Raw genomic sequence first — 21,389 nt, 5'->3', positions numbered from 1 at the left:
CAGTAGGTATTGGGGGTAGGTACTGGTGTTTCAACATGAAAGAGAATGTGTGAGAATTGAGTAAAGAGGGAAGGAAGAAAATGAGTTTTTTATTGGACCTATTAGATATGAGGTGTTTATATGACATATTGATGGAAATGTAGCTCCAAGCATTCAAAAGTTCAGTACACTGCTGAACTCTGGATAAAATTTGGCTTAAATATTGTAGGTGTGTGTGCATGTGGGACATTGGGGATCATTAATACCAGATAGCAGCCCTTTCCCTCTTTCCCCCCCAAAAACTATTCTAAACTAAACCTATTGAGGCCACAGTCATCAATGATCTCTAAAATGCCAAACCCAGTAGATGCTTTTCAGCCCTCATTTTATAGGTATCCTTGTAGAGCTTTTGTCCTCATTTTTTTTCTTGATCTTATATTTTTTGGTTCTTCTACATTTCAGTCTCCTTCACTGGATTTCATTCTTTTACCAGCTTTTTTGTTGTGTTCCTGAGGATTTTCCTCTCTTACGTTCACACATTCCACACACTCTCCCAGACTGAAACTGCAAAGGCTTCCGATGGAGGAGTTTGGGAGGAACAAAAGTTTGTTGAATGTGTGAAGTTTGAAAAGACATCCAAGTGGACATGTTGAGTAGGCATTTGGATGTATGAATATAGAGTTCAAGGGGGGAAATCTGCACTAGAGTATATATACATTTAGAAGTCATCAACCTATAGATGGTATCTAAAGATAAAAACAAAACAAACAAAAAACTGTTGTGGTCCCCAGGGGCAAATTAGTAAAGAATGAAGAGATAGCCAAGAGCAGTGTCTTGGGGTACTTCACATTTTAGAGGCAGAAAAATGAGAACAAGCAAAAGAGGCTGAGAAAGACCGAGAGCACCACAGGAAAAGGATTAAGAGAAAATGGTGATCTGAGGCAAATGAAGAAAAAAGGTTTCAAAAAAGGAGGAAATGGTCAATTTTACCAACTTCCTGATTAGTTGATTGAAATGAAGACTGAGAATTGACCTCTGTATTTGGCAATACAGATGTTATTGCTGACCTTGAATATAATTGTGGGGAGTGGTGAAAAGTGAAGCCTTGATTACAGTAAGAATCTGTGGGACTGATTACTTTTAGAAGAGTGAAATAGGAAGTAGCAATGGTATTCAAACTAGAACAATCAATTTGTTAAGTTGAACAAAAAAGCAGGAAAACCAAGCCATTCAAAATAATAAATATTGTTGCCCGGATAAGGCTGAGTGAAAAAAAGCCAATTCTAATGCTTTGACCCCTCTGAACTTATTCCCAATTAATTTTAATATTAGACCTTACAGTTACATGCTATCATTTCTGGGTAATGCAGTCATGAGAGAGGTAAAGGTAAAATAGTAAATGTAGACATCTGATGAAGGAAAGGATGGAGACAGGAAAATAGCTGAAAGGAAATGGGAGGCTTAAAAAGGACTTGAATTATTTTTTAGGGGAAATGGATGGAAATAAAACAAGAACAAGTAGACAGAGAAAGATTAATTGTATGCAGAAAAGGTTAGGTATTTGAAGGGATAAGATCTTGAGAAAAAGGAAAATTAATATAATAATATCATATCTTTGTCTTAGATGGGAAGGAAACACAAATGTATTTCCACCAATGTATTGATAGTTAACTTTTGGGGGGGGGGGGGAGGGGGGCTGGACGCGATGATTTAAAGGAGTTCACACCTAATGTCCTATTCCTACTCAGAGACTTAGGCCAGGTCATCTGCTGCAGTGAAGGAACTTAAGCTGTTTGGAGAATTAAAAAGAGTTTAGACTACGTAACTATTATTAAAAATGGAAACAAAACTACACAGAGGAAGTAAAATATTTGTTTGACAATCATATACTCCTCTAAACGTCTTATAAATATTAGCTCATTTATTCATTATAATATACACATGGGATATGCTTGATTATTATCCCCTTTTTGCAGATGAAGAAAATGAGGCATAAAGTGGTCATGCTATTTTCCTATTGGGCACCCAGGCTGGTAAGGAAAGAGGAACCTCAGTAGTCTGGCTCCAGGGCCATTCTCTTAACCACTTCACACTGCTGGTGACAGTGATATAGGACTTTATTTCGAAGGCTTGGGCATGCAAGTATTGAACTTCAAAAGATAATTTTTTTTTTTTTTTTTTTTTTTTTTTTTTGTACAGAGAGGAAGGGAGAGAGAGAGCTAGAAATATCGATGAGAGAGTCATCGATCAGCGGCCTCATGCACACCCCCCACTGGGGATATGCCCGCAACCAAGGTACATGCCCTTGACCGGAATCGAACCCAGGTCCCTTCAGTCCCCAAGCCGACGCTCTATCCATTGAGCCAAACCGGTTTTGGCCAAAAGATAAAATTTTAGATTCACTCAGGATAGGAGTTCAGAAGTTGAGTATGGTAGACGTTAAAGGATTAGTTCATGACTTAAACCTTGGAATGCAGAGGAGATGGAAAATGTCAGGCAAGAGGGAAGGAAGCAGCTTGTAGAAGGGCTCAGAGATTTGAATGTTTGCTATTTGACTAAGGTTTTAGATTCCTTATGAAGTCAAAGAGTTCCATAGAAGTGAGGAAGCAGGATGGTTGAAAGGATCAGGAATTCATATGAAGACAGTACAATTGTGAAGTGTAATTAAGAGAGGTGAGGAGTTGCTGGATGAGTAGGTAGCACGGGGTGTGGCCCTGAAGGCTAAAGGCCTGTGTAGCAGCTGAGATCAAGAAATGATGAATTTAGGGTGTTGGGTGGGGCATCTCTATAAATACTGAAGTCACATATGAATCACTCAAGATGAGGCAGGAAGAGGGGTGGAGAAAATGGTTCCAGAAACCAGTGGGTTGCAACGTGAGTAAGATTAAAGACCAGGAGACAGTGGAGGCATAGGCCAAACTTTCTTGTAACTATCTGCCTCTGAGTGTGCTAGGGAAGCCGAAAGTGCCCACATCACTACAGTGCCTAAACTGGCAGCGTTTCTGAAGAGCTTTTCAAAGGGGTTGAATTATTGAAATGAGAAAAGCCTTAAATCACTCCGAGGTCCAACAAAGTAAATGTTAACACACACTACTTCCCCCAGCCCACCCCAAACCATTATCATTTAAGCACAAATAGGGCCCTAAGGATATGGGTAAGTTTTTAAAGGTAGGGGAGGAGAAGGGGGAAGGGAACACAGGAAGTGGAGGTTTGATTTGGCCGTGAGTAATGTGACCTAACATAAAGGAGGAGAGAGGAACCAGCAGCCTCAAACACAGAGAGCCTCTCACGCATGCGCTCGGAATAATGTGGAAAAGGGGGGATGTGAGGCATCTTCTTCCCTCAGTTCAAAATACTCAATAAAAAAAAATTTATTTCAATTATTTCAGGGGCAGAGATATGGATATCCCCAATTCTAACAAAGACCCTCAAAGACAAAAAATATTTTTGAATGTGCCTGTCGAATTTTCCCAGCACCATTTATTAATGAGACTGTCTTTACTCCATTGTATGCTCTTGCCTTCTTTGCCAAATATTAAGTGACCATAAAGGTATGTGTTTATTTCTGGGCTCGCTGTTCTGTTCAGTTGATCCATTTGCCTGTTCTTCTATCACTACCAAGCTGTTTTGATTACAATAACCTTGTAATATAGTTTGATATCAGGTATTTGATACTTCTAATTTTATTCGTTCTCAAGATTGCTGAGGCTGTTAGAGGTCTTTTTTGTTGTTGTTATTTCATACAAGTTTTTAGAATATTTGTTCTAGATCTGAGAGATATACCATTGATATTTTAACAAGGTTTATGTTGAATCTGTGTATTACTTTGAATAGTAAGGACATTTTAATTATGTTAATTCTTCCTATCCACGAACACAGTGTGTTCTTCCACTTATTTGTATCTTCCTCAATTTCTTTCTTCAGTATTTTATAATTTTCCAAGTATATTGGAAAATTGGTTAAACCAATTGGTTAAATTTATTCCTAAACTTATTTTTTGTTTTAATAGTAGTAAATGGATTGTTGTTGTTTTTAATTTCTCTTTTTTGATAGTTAATTACTGGTATATAAGAATGCCACTTATTTCTGAGTATTAATTTTGTATCCTACTACTTTGTCAAATTCACTTATTAAATCTAGTAGTTTTTGGTGGAGTCTTTAGGGTTTTCTGTATACATTATCATATCACTTGTAAATAATGACAGTTTTACTTCCTCCTTTCCAATTCAGATGCCCTCTATTTCTTCTTCTTGTCTGATTGCTGTGGCTAGAACTTCCTGTATATTGATTCTAGACCACCAACTGACACCATATACAAGAATAAATTCAAAATGGATAAAAGACTTAAAACGATAAAATCCTCGAAGAAAACATGGGCAATAAAATTTCAGACATTTTCCTTGTGTAGCAATATTTTGCTGCTATATCTCCTCAGGCAAAGAAAACAAAGGGAAAAACTAAATAAATGGGACTGCATCAAACTGAAAAGCTTCTGCACAGCAAAAGAAACAATTAACAAAATAAAAAGGGAACCCACTGAATGGGAGAACATATTAGCCAATGATACATCTGATAAGGGGTTCATTTTCAAAACATATAAAGAATATACAATTCAAAACCAGGAAGACAAACAACCAATTTAAAAGTGGATAAAGGACTTTATGAATAGACATTTCTTCCAAGAGGACAGACAGATTGCCAATAGACAAATGAAAAAAATGCTCAATATCACTAATCATCCGAGAGATGAAAATTAAAGCCACAATGAGATATCACCTCACACATGTCAGAATGGCTATCATCAATAAATCAACAAACAACAAGTGCTAACCAGGATGTGGAGAAAGGTGGATCCTCATACACTGTGGTGGGAATGCAGTCTCGGGTAGCCACTGTGGAAAACAGTAAGGAGTCACCTCAGAAATTAAAAATGGAACTGATTCATGACCCAGTGATTTCCTTTCTGGAAATATATATTAAGAAACACAAAACATGAATTTAAGAGATTATATATATATATATATATATATATATATATATATATATATACCACTATATTCATTGCAGCATTATTTACAATAGCCAAGATATGGAAATAGCACAAGAGCCCATCAGTAGATGAATGGATAAAGAAGCTTTGATACATTTATACAATGGATGACTACTGCGCCATTAAAAAAAAAAAAAAAAGGGCAGGGGGAGTCATCATTTTGATAGCATGGATGGATCTGGAGAGTATTATGCTAAGTGAAATAAGCCAGTCAGAGAAAAACAAATATCAAATAATCTCACTTATATGTTGACTCTAATAAATAAAATATACTGTGAACAAAATAGAAACAGATGCATAAATATATGGGACAGAGAGCTGTTGGGGAGAGGGTTGATAGACTGGTTGAAAAAAGGTGAAGGGATTAAGCAAAACCATTTGTATATGAGGGGTAGGTGAGGTGGGCAAGGGGGTAGAATGAGGAAAATAGATGGAGGAAGACTTTGCTTGGAATGATGGGCATAAGATACAGTGTGCTAATGATGTTTTATTGAGTTGTGCACTTGAAATGTATGGTTTTGCTAACCAATGTCACTCCAATAAATTCAATTAAAAAATAAGAAAGTTTGCTAGAAAAAAAATCTTATCCCTGGATCAGAAGGCAGGATAAATCATACACTATTATAGAACTAACTGGCAAATATTTGAGGAAATTATGTTTTAGTCAACAAAAACTCAGATTTGCCTTTGGTGACTTATATTGTCTGCCAAACCACCACTCCTCCACCTTCTTTCTTACCAACAGAATTCCTTTGATATCATTGGCTGCTGGCATCTCTATCTAACACTAAGAGACTGGCAGACACCATGTGTACAAATGTGGAGCTAGTCTACAGAGAAAAAATCTAGATGCAGATAAGTTTCCTAGACTTTGGAAATAGTAATGCAGGAACCCAGTTAAATTTTAAATTTAGATAATGAATAATATGCACAGGACATACAATGTTCAACTAAAATTCAAATGTAATTGGATGTCCTATATTAAATCAGACCAGCCTAGATACCCAGGATGACAAATGGAAAGTTGAATAGATTTTCAGTCATTGGTGAAGTAATGGTACTGCTGAATTAGCCAGCTCTGGGGACTCCTTAACTCAAAACATTTTAATATTGAGTGTGTCTACTGCCAGTTTAGGTCCAATCCCGGGGATCCGGCCTAAACTGGCAGTCAGACATCCCTCTCACAATACAGGACTGCTAGCTCCTAACTGATCACCTGCCTGTCTGCCTGATTGCTCCTAACTACCCTCCCCCACCCCCCAACCAGCCTGATCACCCTAACCACCTCTGCCTGCAAGCCTGATAACCCCTAACTGCCCCCCCTCTGCTGACCTGGTCACCCCTAATTTCCCCACCCCCTGTCAGCCTGATCACCCCTAACTGCTCCCCCTGCCGGCCTGGTTGCTCCATGCAGCCTGTGTTCAATTGATGATCTGTCCAGTTCTTTTGGTCATGATGGCCCCTGGCCTTTTATATATTTTATATATTAGGATTTATTTATTTATTTATTTATTTATTTATTTATTTATTGCCAACTCAATAGTAACAGCAGTGCAAAGTGTCTATGTAGGCCTCCTATTACATGTATGATTTTAAATCTATGAAAGCAATCTAGCATCTTTTGAAGTACCATCTAAATTTTTCTACCAGTAACTTCATACAATAAAAAAGTCTCTTTTATACTCAGAATACACTGCCAGCCAACCAGCACTAAAGGCCTTCTTTTGTTGAATATCAGAAGTATGCCCTTCTGCATACTTTCAATTCCACATCTATTGCCTTTAAAATGCTCCCTCCTTGTAACCGCACTTTACCAATTCAAGTTGACATGCCCCTGGCACAGCACTCCTCTCCATTTGAGTCTTCTTTCTTTCTGATAAATATGCTCTGTTGTTCTCTCCACCAGGGATGCCATCTCCTTTACCTTCTGTTCTTACTCGAGCACCTCTTTTCCAGAAAGCTCTAAGTCTTTTAGCCCATAAGGTGCTCTTCCTTTCAGTAAGTCCTTTTAGAATTCCATTGTTCTAATCTTTGTTAGCTAGTTTATCCGTAAGCCTTTCAGTATGCTCCACCTGCCCCTGTGTTCTGAGACACATTGGAAGTTTCTTCACTAACCTGTGCTTATTCATTGTTCATTTCCATACAATTCAAATTTCTAAAAACCTAAGTAAACAGCCCAAGTTCAAGAAAAAAAAAAAAAAATGAACAAGGATTTTTAAAAAAAACAACTATATTCAGAATCCCATTTCCATTCTTTAAGCATGCAATTTCTAGGCATTTCCATGATAGCTACTAACAATGACATTGTTTCAGATTGGAGTCCCCATAATCATATTTCTTCCTCTTTTCTCCCACAATTCACAAGGTAATGCGGTGGTTTTCAAATTTGTTTTTTTAAGAACAGAATTCATTCTCCCTCCCACCCCCCCAAACTCATTCTTACCCAGAATTTCAAATATGTAAAAAAAGATGCAAATGGAGCAACTCCTGTTACAGAGTGCAGTGTGTGAGGGAAAGGGGAGGGTCCAACCTGCTTGGCCCTTCCACAGCCCCAACAGGAGCTCCGGTGGCTCTTTGGAAGAACTCTGAAGGCACTTTAAAGAAAGAGCAGAAACCCTGGCTCTGCTCTCTTCCCTGTGGTCAAGGGTTCGCACAAGTCTTTTCCCAAGGTGAACTTAGAAACAGTGAACTTGATCTTCAGAGATCATTCAGATAAACTGCAAAGCCTTGATGCTTAAGTAGGACTTAAAACACATGAAGAAGAGATGTATGCCTAAACTATTTTGATGATCTATTATTTTATTGGGTCAGTATGCTTAGGCACTTTCTTAGAAAAAAAATGGTTAATGTTCGATAAAAAGCAGTCTCAAGGGTTGATTAAAGATTTGAACAATCTTTTTTGTTTATTTAGATTCTGGTTTTTGAATACCTATTATCAGTAGTAAATTTCAGTTTTTAAAATGTTTCTTGGAGGTAGCATTTCAAAAAACAGAAACTCAGTTTTGTATTCCACGTTCATAACGTCTCATCTTCTGTATTCTTTCAAGGAAGCAAGCAGTGTAACACTGTGTTCCTACATAGAGACGATCTGGAATAAATATCATTCGGACATTTGCTTTGGCAGGTGTTCATTTAATAAAATGTGTGAAAACATACATAAACCCAGTGTCAGACAAATACCACTGAGGAGTACTATCATCATAGTAAATTATATTGGTGCAATTACATTTTTCCTATATTTTAAAATTATTTATATGGGGCACGGATTCATTTGTAAATGGGGAAAAAAAAAAAAGTCAGGCAGAACACCAAAACAGTAAGTTCCACTTGATTCTGAGCAACCTGTTAAATAAACTGGTGCTGCTTTTAACTGTAGAATACTTGAATATAACTGCCAATGTCTGTAATTTTTTTTAGAATTCCTGGTTTTTCCATCAGATAAAATTGACTATTAATATGATTGCCTTAGCTGTCAATGTGGCTCGATCAAAAGAACTTTTGATGCTACAATCTTTTTACCAAAAACTTTTATTAAAAAAAAAAAATTTATAACATGAAAATCTCAAGAAAAACCTCAATTTATCTATGTGGCTGTATGCATGTGCACATATATCTGTATACAACTATGTAATTTTAAAATATTTATTGCTAAAGCTATTTCCTGTGAGTAAAACTTTGCAAATACAGTAATACATTTATACAAGTTACTAAAAATTTAATTTTATCATAGTGTCCTTATTACTAAAAAGTTATGTAAGATTTTAAATACACTTCAATTAGGAATCATCCAGTCCATGCTCATTTTTATTCAGTCAATAAATAGTTGCATTGTGCTTTTTATACAAGGAGATTAACTTGACCCAGATAGAAATTGAGTACGAAGATTTTATTTCTGATACCCAGAAACCTGAAAACTAACGAGAACCATACTGGGGAGCTGCATTATAAGGTAATTGTCATTTTAATTACCGGCAAGTGCTTTAAAATATCACTTTTTAAAAATGTTAAAAAAGTGAATGAGGTCTGAAATGTATCACAGGAGAACATTTTTTTTTTGCCTGGAAAAGCAGTGAGAGAGTCCTGGTTACACTTTCCCTCCTACTACAGAACCCACACAACCAGCTTTAAAAGCACTGTTATTTAAAAAAAAAAGAGAAGTCTGCCATGAGTGAGAAGAGTGATTTTGACTTGGGAAAGCCTGAGGGAGAGAGAATGGGTAAAGAAGTAAGATAAGAAAGAAAGGGAACTAACATTTATGGAGTGCTTAGCAATTGAGCTTTTATTTCTATTATGAGATTATGTTTCCTCTTAAAGGGAACCAGCTAGAAAGCTATCGAAACCACTGAGGTATAAGTAGGACTAGAAACTGGACAAATAGAGTAAAATGTTTTTATCTTGACTCTATTCAACTTTGTCCCAATTGATCAGTCCTTGAAGGAATAGTATCTAGCACCAAACTAATGGAGAATCTCAAATAGGATTTTCTTTCAAACTGTATTCATGCCTTAAATTTAGTAGATCAATGTTTTTGTAGGGTTTCATTAAGCTGTAAGTTACAAGGAAAAGTGAGTAAATAAAGATGTAACATATATTTATGGGGTAAGTTTTTTTGAATAAATGTTACACACAAGCAGTTAAATATAATTGATATTGAGATGGCCACAAGAAGTATAGTACAGCCATGAAAAGACACTTGAAAGTATATTGCATATTTCTATTTATTTATTTATTTACTTAACCCTCCCCTGAGGATATTTCTTCACTGATTTTTAGAGAAAGTGGAAGGGAGAGAGAAAGAAACACTGATATGAGAGAGACACATTGGTTGTCTCCCACATGCCCCCAGCCAGGGCCCAGAGCCTGCAGCTGAGGTGCATGCCCTTGACCAGAATTGAACCCACAACCCTTCAGTCCACAGCCGATACTCTATCCACTGAGCCAAACCAGATCGGACAAATATTTCTTTTTAGAAAGATGTTGAATTTTAGTGTCTTTAAGTAAGAGATTTCATTATAATACTTTTCAATAGTGTAAATATACCAAAATAAAAACCAAAGCAAAGCATTCTACAATTAAAATGCTGTAATTGCATTAAAAAAAACAATCTCTAACCTTGATATAAATTTGTGTTTCATTTACCTACATTGGTTTTTTTATTTTATGCCCCCAATTAAATCACCCTCAAATTTCTAGCAATAATAAAGGGAAGTCTGTTTTTCCAATTTCTCTACAATTAAACTTCTTCACAGTAGGAAAACCAGGGGCAGACAATAATTTGAAGTTATATATGCCTACTAGAAAATCTATATTTAGTTTATTTAAATATTTGGTTAGAATGCATTATCATTGGTACAATTTTATTATATATCATAGGATTATAGCACATCTTGTCTGAAGGGGATTTTTTTTTTTTTAAAGACAGATATTTGTACTCAAGTGTAAAATTCCCTAATAGGAAATGTCTAAAAATAAGATCAAAATAGCCTTAGTGCCTATTTTAAAGCTGTAAAAATTACTTGGTAATTATTTCTGTTAAGAGCTAGCTAAGGCAAGCTAAGCTGAAATATTAATAGGAATGAAATTGCATGCCAAACTAAATTAGGACTATATTAGGTTCACGTTAAGAGGAGACTTTTTTTTTTTTTGCACTTCTCTAAGTGCATGCTAGTCACATCAGTAAGACAAAATTTTCCTAATTATTTTCCTGTCAACTGCACATTTTTATATTCTGCTTCCTATATTATAAAATAAAATATTAACACTAAATACTATGAAATTCTATATTTCACCTCAGTAGTATGCAGATTTTTCATAAAAAATGTACATGTATCACATTTGACATAATTAAGAAAGTTATTTAAATATGGTTATTTAAGTATGGTTCTTAAGGACATAGTAGGACAGAGTCAGGACATTTTTGTTGTTGTTTCTGTTAAGAGGCCAGTTAGTAAATGTTTTGGGCTTTGAGAGTCCTCTGATCTCTGTCACTACTCAGTTCTGCCATTGCAGCACGAAAGCAGCCATAGGTAGTATGTAAATTAATGAGCAGGGCTGTTTTCCAATATAACTTTATTTTTAAAAGCAGGTGGTCACGTAAAATTTGGCCTCTAGACCATAGTTTGCTGACCACTGTTTGAGAACATACAGGTTTTCTACATTTTCTTTGTTCAACAAAGATGATTGAAGCACACTTCCTACTCTCTATAGTTACTATAGACTAGTGGCCTGGTGCACGAAATTCATGCATATTAAAAGGGAATTAATTAGAGGAAATATTTTAATATTGCTATTCATGTCCTCCGGCCTGGCACTGGACGGGGAGGCAGCCTCTTGTCCCAACCAAACACCGGGCTGGGAGGTAGCCTCACATCCTGGGCTGGCACAAGTCCCCGCCCACCGACGCTGCAAGTCCCCGCCCACCCATGCCTGCCTCGCATGCAGCCTCCTGCTGTTCGGTCATTATGGTGTCATGGCATGATGACCATTTTCATATTGGCCTTTTATTATTATGATTATTAGAAGCCTGCTGTACGAATTTGTGCATGGGTGGGGTCCCTCAGCCTGGCTGGCGATTTGGAGGACAATTGGGGCCGGCCAACTGCGGGAAGGGACTGCAGGAGGTTGGCTGTGGGAGCTCACTGACCACCAAGGGGCAGCTCCCGCGTTGAGCATCTGCATCTGGTGGTCAGTGCGTATCATAGTGACTGGTCAACTGGTCATTTGGTCGAAACTGTTGCTTAGGCTTTTATATATAGATATCTTGTTATATTGTTATATTAATACTAGAGGCCCGGTGCGTGAAAATTCATGTACTGGAGGGGGCGTCCGTCAGCCCGGCATGCCCCCTCTCACAGTCCAGGAGACCTCAGGGGTGGAAGGCGACCAGAAAATCAGGGGAAGGTGATGCACCCATCACACCTCTGCTGCTGCCACTGCCAGCAGCACAAGCCTCAGTTGGTCCTGGGCAGCTGGGGGGCTGAGGGGACTGGGGGACTCTGGAGGTAGGTGTGCAGAGCAGCTGGACCCACCTGGAGGTAGGCCTGGCTGTGTCACATGCCTGCTGCCCAGCAGGGCTGATGGGACTGGGCAGTGCCACCTTGTGGCTGTGGGTGCTGCCATCTTTGAGGGTGTGACAGCCAATTAGCATATTCCCTCCTTATTGGCTGTGGGTGCCGTCATGTTTGTGAGGGCGCGATGGTCAATTAGCATATTCCCTCTTATTAGACAGGATAATATAGTATATGACATATTGGTATTTGTGAGGATCAAAATAAATATACATGGGAAATCACTTTAGAAACTAGAAGTAAGTAGAAGTAATGAAATTATAAAGATTAGAGTGGAAATAAATGACATAAAGACCAAAAAAAAAACACACAGTACAAAAGATTAATGAAACCAAGAGCTGGTTCTTTGAAAAGATAAACAAGATTGACAAACATTTACCCAGACTCATCAAGAAAAAAAGACAAAGGACCCAAATCAATAAAATAAAAAATGAAAGAAGGGAAGTGAAAGGCAATGCGATAATAAATATGAAATATTCACATGTAAAATGATACCTTTTCTAATATTATAATGGATGAAAATTTTTCATGTTTCTATTAGTTGGGGATATTTGGAAATATCTATTATTTATGACCCTCCATTCTAGTTAATTCTGTTATAAATAGGAAATTGTATGGTGTATTTTTAAATTACATTTTAAATACATGGAACCTCCACTATTTTTTTTCTATACTAAAAAAAAAGGAATTTAATAATTTTTAAAATGAAATATAAAGTACATATCTAGTAACCCCATTAATTTACTATAAAATCAGTGTCACTGTGATATGATTATTGGTGATGGTGAAGTTAGGAAAAATTATAAGTTAAGTTAGTGACAGTAACAGCACTTGACAAGAAAAAATAAAAGACACTAAGCCTGAAATTCTCCATGTAAACTGGGAACTATAAGTTCTGAACTAGGCAAGACAAAAGATTCCTTCAAATCATTTTAATGTAAAGATTGTTCGGTTAAAAGCTGTGATTTATTTATTATAAATTATTCATAATAGATTAAAGAATTCAGATTACAGTGACAAATAGTTCACAGATTCACATGGGAACTTTTCTGCCTCAAAGGCAACAAAAATATTACTTCACAGTTTTAAAGAAATTTGTTTTGTAGCTTCCAGTCTCATAAATTATGATATCCATATTGTGTTCTTAGGAATACTATTATACTTTAGGTAGTGACTTAACTTTAAAATTATTTTATAATATAGTACATAATCTAAGGAAACATTTCTGGTTAAACAGGTGCATATTGCATAATTTGCATTTTTAGAACACTTATAAGGGAGACCAGGGTGTTTTAAAAGATAAGGGGATTAACAATTTCAGTTTAACATTATCCCTCATTTGAAGAATTATTAAACACAAGTTTGTGCTAATCAGATGTTTTGCTGACCTATATTAAATGATTCAATCTTCCCATATCCAGTTACTAGAGGAAAAAAATCACTAAATTACTTAATTGTCTTTTATTTTTCTCCAGGTTTGCCAATGTTCTCTCTAGATTCTCAAGTGTGATATAGATTTGACACATACTTCTAAGTTAGTACTTATATTACATCATGGAGATTTTATGTTTTAAACCTATAAAATCAGTTACTTAAGGGCAGAACTGTATCTTACTCATAACACCCTTAGTATTTAACTCATAATATTCCTGGCACTTGGTCATACTTTATCGGTTAAGTTGAATTAAAGATTATACTACCAGGAGTCCACTAACAATGTTGATAGTGACATTGTTAAGATGGATGGTTTCTCAACATGCTTGCTTTGCACAAGTCACTTTTCTGCAAAGTATCAAGGGAGGCATTAGATGGATAAAATTGTCTTACAGAGTAAAGAAGGTACTATGCTGAAATTTCTTCAGGTTCCTAATTAGCTTATATTTTAATTACTTTTAAAAAAATGTTTTTTGATAAAAACTTGCACTATGGAAATCCCCAGTTATTCTGAGATAATCTATTGTCAGGAGTATAATTTAAAAACACCCTTAAACCAGCACTTCTCTGTAAGCTCATCTATGCAGAGGGCATTGAGTGTAACCTATTCTATACATTATTTACTACTGTGAGAATGGTAAGATTAACACTAAAAATAGTTTTCATACAGGAGGTCAGCAAGATGCTTTTCCATTAGAAACAAAGGTATTTGAATATGTAGGTCTAATGTAGATAAGTTTCCTTAGGAAAGAATACCTGGAAGAGGGAAGTTCGGGAGACTTCTCTCAATTGTTAATGAAGTTATTTTTCCTAAAAAACATACAGTACCTATAGAGACACCTGACCTCCCAGGCCTGGGGCAAACATTATATTTAAAAGGATCCTGACCTCAAAGTAAGTGAGCACCAGCCTGTACTTCAGGCACTGAGTGTTTGGGGCCAGTGAATATACATCATTGTGTACAAGCATTTGTGCTGCCTCTTCTTGGCTTCTATTTTCATGGCTGGCAGAGGAGAACTGCTTCAACTTCTTCCCCTTAAAAACCAGGCCTCCGCCCTACCCTAAATTCCACTTTCCAGCTGAGCTGCTCTATTGTAAATGCTAAGTAAGTGCTGCGTGTCCTCTCACCGCCCTGCACCTTTGCAGGCAGAGCATCCTCTCCACTCCTTTGCCTGCTGTTTCCTCTGCTTGGGACACTCTCCACCCCATCTAAGCCCATGATCTAATTCCTGTCCATTTCAAGTCCTGGTTTAGCTGTAAACTTCAATAGAAACCAATCCCAGGCCTTCCAGCCGGGATTAAGTGTCTTTATACCAGTGCTCTTGGAGTGCCTATACAGAATTGTCCTCTTTCTTGTTTCCCCCCCCCCCCCCCTTTTTAAAGTGTTGTTCTTGTAGACAGGGCCAATGTCTTATTTATAATCATATCTCCTGGAATCCAAAATCAAGGAGCCCGTGTGGAGAAAGAGCAAGGATTTACAGTTGCTGAGGCTATAGGATTGAGTAGTGGTGTTACTGTAGGCAAGTCTCAATCTCTGTCTTGGTTTTGTCATCTACTAGAGGCCTGGTGCATGAAATTTGTGCACTTCCTTGGAGATCCAAGAGCCAGTGTACCCAGTGGTCAGTGTGAGACCATACCAGATTACAACTCTTCACATCCATAAGTGACACACTCAAGGGGTAGACACAGTGAGCACCAAAGTCCCACTAAAGCAACTCCTGCCCCATAAAGGTGTCTCTAGCACAGCAGCTCTTCCATTGTAGACTCAGCTGGTCCTCTCAGCCTATAGGCCTGGAGGTCAATTCCTCCCAGTGATACCAACAGCAATCAAGGTTTAACTAAATAAGACTTTGCACACTGCCCACAAAAGGGTGCACTAAGAGTGTCCACCTCAGATGATTGGGGAAGCTGAGCCACTGGACCCTACAGGATACCTACCACACAAGGTCACTTCATCAACTCAAGGAAACTTAGCAGCTACCCAACACATAGAAACAAACACAGGGAAGCAGCAAAAATGTGGAGACAAACATGTTACAAATGAAAGAAAAGGAAGAAAGCAAAATACTGGATATAGAGTTCAAAACCACAGTTATAAGGTTATTCAAGAATCTTCTAAAAACCTCTGAGGAACTTAGTGAGACCTCCAAGGAAATTAGTGCAAATGCAAAAAAAAAAAAAAAAAAAAAAAAAAAGCATACACTAACTGAAATAAAGAATAATATACAGAGATCCAACAGTAGACGAGAGGATCCCAAGAGTCAAGTAAAAATTTTGAAATACGAGGAAGCAAAAAACACCCACCCAGAAGAGCAAAATGAAAAAAAGATTAACAAATATGAAGATAGGGTAAGGAGCTTCTGGGACAACTTCAAGAATACCAACGTTCAGCCGAAGCCGGTTTGGCTCAGTGGAAGAGCGTCGGCCTGGGGACTAAAGGGTCCCGGGTTCGATTCCGGTCAAGGGCATGTACATTGGTTGCGGGCACATCCCCAGTGGGGAGTGTGCAGGAGGCAGCTGATCGATGTTTCTCTCTCTTTGACGTTTCTAACTCTCTATCCCTCTCAATTCCTCTCTGTGTAAAATCAATAAAATATATTAAAAAAAAAAAAAAAAGAATACCAACATTCAAATTATGGGGGTGCCATTATCGGGGTGCCAGAAGAAGAGAGAGAGCAAGATATTAAAAACCTATTTGAAAAAATGACAGAAAACTCCCCGTACCTGGTGAAAGAAATAGACTTACAACTCCAGGAAACGCAGAGAACCCCAAACAGGAGGAATCCAAAGAGGACCACACCAAGACACATCATAATTAAAATGCAAGAACAAAAGTCAAAGAAAGAATCTTAAAAACAGCAAGAGAAAAACAGTTAGTTACCAACAAGGTAACAGAAACTACTTTTCAACAGAAACTATGCAGGTCAGAAGGGAGTGGCAAGAAATATTCAAAATGATGAATAGCAAGAACCTACAACCAAGATTATTCTACTCAAAGCTATCATTTAGAATTGAAGGTCAGATAAAGAGCTTCACAGAAAAGAAAAAGCTAAGGGAGTTCATCACCACCAAACCAGCATTATATGAAATGCTGAAGGGTATTCTTTAAGAAGAGGAAGAAGAAGAAAAAGGTAAAGATAAAAAAAAATTATGAACAACAAAGTGACAACAAATACATATCTATCAACAAGTGAATCTAAAAATCAAATGATTAAAAAATCTGATGAACAGAATAAACTGGTGAGTGTAATAGAATCAGAGGAAAGGGAGCAGACTGACAATTCTCAGGGGGAAGGGGTTGGGGAGGGGTGCAGGAAGAGATTGGACAAAGATCTTATACCTATGGATGAGGACAGTCGGGTGGTGAGGGCCTGGGGTGGGGTGGGAACCAGGTGGAGGGGAGCTATATGGGGGGTGGGGTGGGAGAGGAACATCTGTAATGATCTGAACAATAAAGATTAAAAAAAAAAAAAAGGGGGGGGGCATCTAATTTAGTCCTATGAAAACCCTAGAGTGCCTATTAAATCTGGCAAGTGCTGAGATATATCACATAATACTTCCGTATAGGAATGACATAATTAAAAAAAAAAAAAAAAAAACCTCAAATACTCCAGTGGCTGTCAAATAACCCATTCATAGTCAGTGCTCTATCTATTGAATGACTGAATGGATGAGAATATAGCCAGTGGCAATTAGTTAAAAAGTGATATATTAAAAAAAAAAAAAATAAAGATATTAACTTTGGAGCTGTCCAGATTATTAGTGAGAATTCATCAAGAAAACCCTAAAGGAATGAGATCCAATACAGAAGAGCAAATGCTCTAGGAATATATCTTGTATTACAACTAAATTTAAAGAATGGAGAGAAGAATGAGATAAATAAGAAATTGCAAAGTGTAAAGAGTGGACTATGATGGTAAATCCAATAAAAGACCTAGGAGGGAGAGAGCTAAAAAAAAAAAAAAAAAAGTTGCCGATTATGTGTGCATTCTAGTAAAAAAAAAAAAAAGCCAGTAAGTGGGAGAGGGTAGGAATTGTGCTAACATGACAAAACTGGATATATGTGTTAAGAAACTGTTGTACAGTTGGTTTTTTGGCATTTGTCCCATTACCATAATTTATAGCATTGGTTTTGTTCACAAATACAGGTAATTGCAGATCAGCCCTCACCTTCATTCTGCACCCTGACAATATATAAAGTTTGCTTAAATTCTCAGTGCAGCTGATCATGCATTATTGTGCCAATCACAATTCAGGAACCTTTCTTTATTTGCCAGGTATTGTTTGAGTGTGAAAAAATAAAATCAAGTGACGCAAGTAGCTTTTCTGTGGCTGTATTGTTTGCCCAAGCTATGATTGGATAAGTTCCAGTAATACTTTTAGGATAGGCCCAGGCATAAATAAAAAAGCAATGTGTAGCTTGAAAGGAAGCTCCAGAAGTATTACAGGATTTTATAGCTTTAATTAACCTTAGAGATCAGAGCCTAGACCCTCCTTTACACTGAAAAAAATTAAGGCCAAAGTAGGTCAGGTGACCCACCCAAGCTCACCAAACTAGTTGTTGGCAGAGCTAGAACCAGGAGTCAAATATAATTCTTGTTCCCAACACCCTGCTTATTTTATAAGCCATATGGCCTTCGTGCGAATTCACAGGAACTCCAGGTGCCAATAGTTTTAGCTCAAATTGCAACAAAACTAATCAGTTTTGTTGCAATTTGAAAGTCCCTTCAGTGTCTGAGACATTTTGGAATAACCTTTTCTACTATTCCAACCTGAGTCATGATAAGCAAAATTTTAATCAAATCTTTCATATCAAATGTTTAAAACAAATTAGTTCAGTTGAACAGCTTCCCAGATCTTATCTGCCTGTTGTTTAGTTTCACAGGTTGGAAACTAGAAAACACTGTACCTTTCTCATGAGAACTTTGAAAGGGTTTTCATGATTAACACAGTTTACATTTAAAAATGAATACCTTTTAAAATACACATCATTTTATAGTAAGACACTCTAAGGAACATTAGATCAAGTTATGTTAACTAGGGAAAGCTAGTTAACATATTTTCTCTCTCTGCCTCTTTGTCTCTGTGCATGACAAGTGAAACCATTCCCCCAACACATTAAAACATGTAAGAATTTTTTTAACTGGTCTCTCTAAACCATAGCATTCATTATATTATCCTATGTAAAGAGGTTTATTGCTCATGGAATAATATCTTATGTGGGCTTGTTTGGTTTTTATCAATATTTACAGTTCAGATTTTATTTTATTTTTTGCAAGACCTTTTATAATATATCAGTTCAAACTAACATTTAACACCACCTGAGCAAAACAGCCAATGTTGTTACAGTACACCCCCCCAATACACACAAGCCCCCACATATCACCTACATACCACCCCCACACACACAGACACACATTCTACAGGCCTTTTACAAATATTAGAAAACTGCAGATAAAACAAAATGGTCACCCGATACTCATTATATTACTGAGGATTCATCTCTCTGGCCTATCTGAACAGAGAAACCAGCATAAGTATTATACTATAGTGACAGAGAAGGCATTGTAGAATAAGATGTAATTTATTTTCCAATTATTTTTTTTTAAACTCTTGAGGCTTTCTGCAGTTTACTGCTTGGATGGTTTTGATGTTAAGCAAGCGAAGAAAACACACGATGGTGTCTAAACTAGCCAGGTAGGTTCTGGAAGGTACCATACTTGAAGAGCCTCAGGAAGGCCATTGGAGGTAGACTCTGGCTGGGAGGGGAAAAAGTTGTTATACTTCAGGCTGGAGTCCAGGGAAGTCAGGCAAGGCCAAGCGTAGCTGGCAAGTGCCATCGTTCTAGATATCACCAAGGTTCCCAGAGTCCAGGAAGTCAGAGCAAGTTGGAAAGAAAGTTTCTGGAGAACAGGTGACACTTTGTTCTTCCTGCTGTGTGTGGCCGTGACAGGGCCCTGACTGTTGACTGCTACCAGAAAGAGGTCAGAAGTCCTCCTGGGAAGTGGGCCTCTGGCTGAGGCAGAGGAGCCCGGATCACTCAGTGCGCGGAGCTTTGCCATGTTAGGTCACAGATTACTGAACTGATCTAACTACATATAGTCAGTAACTTGCCTTGAAAGGAAGTTACTGACTATATGTACATTTCATACTCTTGATATGCCCATTAAAGCTAAGGAAATTTAAATTTCTGATACAGATAAATATGAGGAAATAGACATAATAAAATGACAGTAGTTGGTAGGTAAGTCCATCATTTGACAAGCTGTATGTTCGTAGGCAGGTTTTATAACCTCATGGATTCTAATAAGATTTCATGCTATACAATATACAAAATACTAATCAAACTAAAACACTAATCCCTGGGCCATAGTCAGTACTTGATATAATTACATTAATTTATGTATTCTTTTGTTAGCCAACAAAAATTACTAATGGCCTACTATGGGCCATTCCAGATTCTTGGTTATGGACACAGGTCAGTGAGCCAGTGAGATGCCCAGAGAGCTTGCCCTCTTACACACATCCTCTGTTTATGGATGCCAATTATCTACTTACTTCTTCACAGAGCAATACAATATTAGAGAACATGGTTATGAGATAAGGAAACCCACATGTAGTTTAGAATGATAATGATCCATGGTGTTGATCACTTAAAATATCTTGCCTCAGTACAAATTATGGCAAATCGGATCACAATAGATTAAACCCACTACTTCAAGTTATCCCAAACTATTAAATACGGTATTAAACTGGAGTAATTCACATACATATAGCTGTAATATTTGTTCAAACAACTGATTCGTTTTACTGCTGTAAAACGAATACAAGATATATTCCTAGAGCATTTGCTCTTCTACCCTCAAGCCTTTGACTTCTTCACCCCTGAAAAACACAAACACAAGCTGAAATACGACCTCTTAAAAAGTTAAAAGCCATATCGACACACAAAATGTAATTTTTTTCTTTATTCACACGCTTCATTTTGTTGATTATGACTTTTCAATATCACTGTACCCCAAAAGTAAATTTAGTTAGGGCTGCAGTAATTTTTGTTTAAAAGACTAAAGATTGAGCTTCAACTCTCAATTGCCATGAGGTTAAGGAGATGAGGTTTTAGGACAATTCCTTCCAAAGTGCAAGGGAACTCAAGGGAAGAGGATGTGAAGCCACCGATGAGAAGGGAGGGACTCGGCGGAAGGTGGCCTCTGGTCAGCCCGCTGCTAGGTTTTGCTCCACAGGAGACAATGCTGCTCATTTCCCCCCAGTGCACAGCAGTGCAATAAGGAATGAGATGAAGCTGATCCTTCAGTACACAGATGAAGGAAACTTGACAGCTTTCCAGGCCTTTCTGAGAAGGGCTTTCATCTCATCATTGCACAACGTATCATCATTTGTTTGAAGTATTTAGATATCCACAGTCAACTAATTATTGTAGTACATCCAAAGACAAATGTGTTGTATGGCTCATCCTTTTAGATCATCCATAAGGTTATACCTCTCCTTTAGATAAGATAATCGATATGTGATTACATGCTTAATTTTCTATATCTTTAAAAGATATATAGGCAACAGTGCTTGGCGCGCGCGCGCGCACACACACACACACACACACACACACACACACATGTACACCCACAGAGTATGACTCTTGGACCAGAGCAAGAGGGAGACTCTGTTACGGAACTTATGCTGAGAGATTCTCTCTGACTACAGACCGATGCCCAAGATAAAGAATCCAGAAACTGAAGGACTGGCCCACTCTTTGCCTGAGTCATGCCCTCCCCCATCCCCCTTTTTTTTTATGCATCTCTGGTGATCAGGAATCCCTGAATTCCCCATCCAAATGGCCAGGAGTC

Source organism: Pipistrellus hanaki, assembly GCF_964339955.1.
Source record: "Pipistrellus hanaki genome assembly, chromosome: 8".
In the NCBI taxonomy this organism is placed as follows: domain Eukaryota; kingdom Metazoa; phylum Chordata; class Mammalia; order Chiroptera; family Vespertilionidae; genus Pipistrellus; species Pipistrellus hanaki.
This window is presented reverse-complemented; position numbering follows the sequence as displayed.